Source organism: Rhipicephalus sanguineus, chromosome 6 (genome assembly GCF_013339695.2).
Source record: "Rhipicephalus sanguineus isolate Rsan-2018 chromosome 6, BIME_Rsan_1.4, whole genome shotgun sequence".
NCBI lineage: Eukaryota > Metazoa > Arthropoda > Arachnida > Ixodida > Ixodidae > Rhipicephalus > Rhipicephalus sanguineus.
In genome coordinates, this window is record NC_051181.1 from 32,537,209 (window position 1) to 32,543,563 (window position 6,355).

The following is a 6,355-nucleotide window of genomic DNA, read 5'->3' on the forward strand; positions in this document are numbered from 1 at the left end:
CGCAAAAAATCTTCATCACGCGATGCCGTCACCATGCCGTCACATATTGCAAAAATTTGTGACGTCACAATGACGTCACATAACGCGACGTCACATGATGACGTATTCACAGGACATGATCACTTTGCACAGCCTCTGTGATCGGCCCACCGATCACGGAGGCAGTGCAAAACCGCGTTGGGCGAAGAAAGCTTTCGGAGAGGGGTGGGGAAGAATCAATACATCGACTGACAAGAAGAAGAAGAAGCTGGCTTTCGCATTCCAGTCATCTTAGGAGAACGCATAAGGGACCCTGTGAGTTTGTAAAACCAACGTGTTTAAATAATGACTTCAGCATCTGCAGCCGATTTCGTGGACGCTGAGCACGGCGCCGACGATCAAGAGGTCGCACGGGGCGGTTCTGACATGGTATCGCACCTGCTAAAAGGTAGCGCCTTTTCCATCCCGCGGATGATAAGCACCATGAGCCGGCGGGAAGCGCGCGCGAACGATCGTCTCAGCGCGCGCTTTCTGCTGCTCGTCGAACATCGCAGCACCCCCATTACGGCGATCGCCGAAACCATGGACGACTGACAGATGTCTCTACAAACTTCCACAGCGCTACACGGTATACCAACCCGGTAAAGCATAGCACAGAAAGAATGGGAAAGAGAGAGAAAGGGAGGAAAGAGGAAGAATGATAAAAAGAGCAAGTAAGAGAACGAAATGGATAAACAGAGAGAGAAATAAGTAAATAGAAGTAAACAGAGAAAAAGAAAGACAGAAGAAACAGAAAGAAGAGAAAGAAAGAAAAGAAGAAAGAAAGAAACGGAAAACTAAAGAGAAATAAAAACGGCCGCCCAACTCCGCACTTCTTTCAGGCTTGGCACCACAAGTGCGAAGCTGTCTTATTTTTGCTTGATTTTGGTATTTTTGTCAAGCAAATGTGTGGGTTTTGTGGCACGAGCAAATAGTGGCACTGTTGTTTCTCTTTCAGGCGCTTCCAGTTGAGCACTTACTTACGCCGTTTTCCGAATATTCAGAAAAGTCTCGTAAAAACTAAAACGTCCTGCTAATAAATAGATGGTTCTGGTTCGAGTTAAGAGTTATGTTAGATACATATTGCCACGTGCGTGCGGCAAGAAAGACGACAACACAAATGCCCATATGCTATGTACAGAAGGTAGAAAGGACAAAAAAGAAGAGCTCGCTGGCGCGCGGGATTATAAAGGCCAACCTGCTGCTCTTCTCCCGATCTGTGCGTTACGACCTCTGCCTTGACGTCGCGACAATATGACATCGGACCATCAGTTTACTTAAGATAAAGACCAATGAACTGTCAAGATAATTAATTAGACTTATTCAATGAGTTCATTGAAAGAGCAGACACTTCTCGTGTGAGCAGCTGGGATCGTTGTGACGGAGCAGATCTCAACGACGCGTTTCTTTCTACGTGCCCTCTTAGATCCGCTTCTCTCAGAGGGCACGATATTAGAGGGCCGCCCAGAAAGAACTGCGTGGTTCAGGTCTGCTCCGTCGGGTGCCGCAACGGTCCCAGCATCTTTCAATGAACTCGATCGAATATTTTCATTTTTTATCATGACAGTACATTGGCCCTTATTTTAAGTGAAGTTGTTCTCAGATATCATATGTATCGAATATAACTCCTAAGTTGAACCAGAACTATGCATTTATAATCTTAAGAGAAGCTTTTATGCATATTCGGAAAACGCGAACTAAGTACTCGACAGGATATTCTTGGAAGAGAAACAAGAGCGTCACTCGGTACCCGTGCCGCTAAAAAACCAACATTTAAGCGTCACTTAGACAACTCCAAAAGGTGAATATTTTTTCATGGGAACCAGATCTCACAGTATATACTTTGGAACGTAATGTCGCTCGGCATAGGCTGCGCCTGAATGTATGGGAACCCTTTCGAACATTTCTGAATGTGCTGCTGAGATCGCATGGACGACGCATATGGTAGAGTGCATTCTGGAAGTTACGTGAGCACCACTGATAACGCTGTACTGTGCGATGCATGTGCAAAAGTCGGCCCTTTTTACTGAATATAACGTTACTGACGATGGACGACCATGCCCGCCGCTGTCATTGTACCCTGAGTATTGACTGCACTGTGAGTGTTGCTTGGTTTACTAGGCACAAGTGCTTCTGATAAAGAGTTCTTTACTTACCGGTTTGATTACGACATTCTTCACCGTCACAACTGCCTGGCGATATCGAAACTTTAAGTTCCCTGCACCACAGAACCACCATAAGGTGTGGAAACGAAAAAGGACGATAAGACAGGAAAGAGGGCAGACTACCAATTGAGTTAATAGTCTGCAATCTTTGAACCTACAAGCTTGCAAAAAAAGTACTTAGTAACAATATCGTGGTCTTGGCACGTAAAGCCAGAGAATTTGATCTGACAGAAAGAGAGTTCTCATATTCATGGATCTTACTCGTAGTTTTCTTTTTTTTTCCCTAACTGCTCGCTTGCATTCTACGACGGAATAATGCATCGCAGGGGCGTAGGCATTTTTTTTCGGGGGGGGGGGGGGGGGAGGGGGGGCACCTCTTTGATTTGAAGTGGGGGCCGAGCAGGCAGATGCGGTCAAGTGTCATTTTGGGCTCTGTATGCCATAGTGTGTTCTGAGATCGTGGATGCGTCTCGACAATCGTACTGTAGAAATGATCCTATGCAAAAAAAAAAAAAAACAATTCGGGGGGGGGGGGGGGGCACGGGCTCGATGTGCCACCCCCTGGCTAAGCCACTGATGTATAGGCTAACCCAACAAGCCACACTTATGTTACTCCATCTTTAAGCTTTTCGTGAACAATATTATAGGTCGTGTTTGACTGCTTCGATCGTCCTGTTGATAACCTATCTACAGTTAACTCCTTAAGGAGCAACGACGTTTAAACAACTCTACACTATCGCAGCATTAACGAAGCTGATAAAGTTAAGTATAAATTAGTTTTAACGGCACAGGAAGATGCACCACACCTGAACAACATGAATAACTGGCACATTTCATTTAACAGGGCGGTGCAGCAGTCCTTCTCCAAGCTACCCAAGCACATGTGTTTTACTATTGACTGGAGGAAAGAGCAGTTTATGAAGTTCGTTCATCAGAATCCACTTATATTCCGTAAGCAATTGTCTTTGCTTGCACCTGTTAAAACGCTGAGTTCGATGCAACATGGCCATTGGTTCGATACAATATGGCCAACGGTGCGGCTGTTTAAAGTGCCAGAGTGCAAATTAGTTCCAAAAAGAGTGCTGAAAGACACGTGTTTTTTTTCTGAAATCTCAAACAAAATGCATTCTTTTCTTCAAACGAACTGAATTACTTAACTATATATCCTTTAAAATGACGGAATGGTCCACTTTATACAAGGCATCGAACCGAACTTGGACCATAATGAAAAATCGTGCCTAGACTGTAACTGTAGCCGTAAGTGAACTCAAACCGCTACCGATATTCTAGGTTAGTAGCGCTTGCAGTTTGGCTGTTATTGTACAAGGGAACAGAGTAGAAACATGATCCAGCCCAACACAGGCAGGAAGACGCATATCGCTGTACTACCGATGAAACGTTTATTTTACGACAAGAAGGCTTAAACACCACGGAAAAAGGAAAAAAAAAATGCTGTCTGCACGCCTCGCACAACCTTCTATGGAACGGATTCGTGAACGTTTGCTATTAACTTCTGTTTGGTCGTCGTATGATGCCGTGTTAAAGAAGCAGTCAGTCAATCAAGAACTTTTATTCATCGGTCCTGAGGAGTTTAAGCCGCCGGGGGATCCAGGGGGGACACCCTAGCAGCCGCTACCGTAGGCGACGCCCGAGTCGGGGCGGGAACGTGATGGCGTTCCGCCAGTTCCTGAACCCTCTGGACTGCCTTGAGTTGGTGGTGGAGCTCGGAGCTCCTGAATGCCTCTTCCCGGTCGGACTCACTGGTGAGAGGTCCCTGAGGTAACGCGGGACATGGCCATAGCATGTGCGAGAGTGAACAATAGAGTTCTCTGCAATCTGGGCATTGGGGAGTGATGTCTGTGTTGTAATGGCTCAGTCGGCCCCGTGATAGGTACGATCTCGTTTGTAGCATGCGAAAGGCTACCGCTTGCGCACGTTCGAGCTTTGTGTGTGGTAATGGGCATTGGCTTCTGTTGTTGCGGTAGTGAGAGGTGATTTCGCGGAAGGTTAGTAAGGGGTCGTTAAACTGTATGTATGGGCCCAGCTCTTCCGTGGCTGATTGATCGTCGCGGCGGGTGAGCTCTCGCGCTCGGTCATGAGCCGTTTCGTTGAGGTTGGGTTGTTGGGAGTGGACGTCTTTGCCCATGTTGGCAGGGAACCAAGAGAGGCAGTGCGAGACCGTGTGCTTTCGTGTTTGAAAATGTGGGCTGCTTCACGCGCGATGTTGCCGGTTTCGTAAGCCCGAATGGCGGCGCGAGAGTCTGTGAAGACGCTAGTGTACGAGGGGTCGGTCATCGCTAAAGCTATGGCGACCTGCTCGGCTGTGGCGCTCGTTGCTAGCCTAACCGAGGCGGCTGAGCATAGGGCTCCATCGCCATCTACTACTGCGAGTGCAAAGGTGGAGGAGTTGCCGTATTGCGCCGCATCGACGAATACGGTAGAGCCGCGATTCGCGGCGGTACGGTCGAGGATAGCGCGAGCGCGAGCCAGGCGTCTGCCTTTATTGTGGTGTGGGTGGACGTTTCGCGGGAATGGGGTTTCCATGTAGGTATTTATTTATTTATTGAAAATGCCTGACAGGCCCGAAGGCATTGAGTAAGGGGGGTTACAGTGAAATCAGATAATGAACAAAATCTCACAATGAACAAAGCTACAGTGCAGGTTAATAATAATAACAAAAAACATATTTCGTAACAAAATTAACAATGCAATGAGTCATCGTAATTCAATAGTACACGAATAGCAGATTACAGCACGTTAATCAAAACAGAGCGCGACACTTGACAATATAAATGTTTCAAAGTTCGACGAAAAAGCAAGAAAAAAAAAACCCGCATTTCCCCGAAGGGGAGTATGAGGAAGTGCGAAGCACGGGGTGATGCTATGAGGGGGCGCGCGCGACTAAACTGCAGAGCCGAGCGAAGGAGACGGCAGCGAGAGAGCACGCGCCAGCCGACCCACGGAGGTCTGGCCGTTTTTTAGTGCAAAGCACCTTTACTGATGATGATGATCTGTCTCCCGAACTCGTTCCAAAGAACCCGCAACGCGTTCAACTTGTTGGCGGTGTTGCGCACGCCCGAGCTGGGGCTCAGGTTGTTGTCGAACCACAGTCGATCGCACACCGCGCAGCTATATCCGAAGCTGCGGTCCAGGAAGTCTCGCTTGAAGCGCGCGTACGGCCGATCGAATTCGAGGGCCCGCGCTCGCTCACGCATCGCGCGTCCCCGCGCCAGATCGGTTTCGGGGTGCTCGGCTCGCTTCGCACGCTTTCATTCGGCGTCTCGCCGCCGGCCTTCATCACCACAGCAGGGCGCGCGCAGCCACGGAGCGGAGCACAGTCACGTGGGGCGTGACGTCGCTGCGCCGTTGCTACAGACGCTCCTCTCCGCTCCTCGCGCCGTTGCTATGGGACGGCGGATTCAGGGTCGCTTATAAAGTGCATTCGCACTTAAAATCTTACAACGCTATATCGTGAAAATGTATCTGAAGTTTCTGCCGAAACGCGTTAGGGTTACTATTAGAGACGATATTATCGAGAAGATCATTCCACATGCGGATGGCTTGCGGTAGTGCTGATGTGTTAAACGCGTTTGTGTTACCAAAGGTGCGGGTGAAGCTGAGATGATTATGTAACCTGCGTGATGTGTAGAGGGGGCGTTCAAGTTGCAACGACGATGTTTTGTTATTGTAGACGTACTTATGAAATAGACCTTGACGGCGAACACATAATGGTTGTAATGAATAATTGAGTTTAAGCTGCATCACACTGGAATGGTGGCAGTAGATTCTCGAAATGTAACGTGCAGCTCTGTTCTGAATTGCTTCGAGCATGTTAATTTGATAATGAGCGGACGGGGACCAAACAAATGAGGCATATTCAAGTTGCGGGCGGACGAAAGTTAGGTAGGACAGTTTGCGAACGTTAGAGGGACAATGACGAAGGTTTCGGCCCAAATAGCCTAATGTTTTGGAGGCCTGGTGTAAGGTGGACGCCAAGGTATTTATAGGAAGTTGCCCGGGAGAGCCTGTCGCTTTGTATATGGTAGGTAAAGTTAGAAATGACTTGTTTACGTCCAAAGGAAACAACTTTACATTTATTAGTATTTAGGTTCACGAGCCAAGTGTTACACCAGTTAGAGATAGTATTATGATCATCTTGAAGGGTGAAGTGA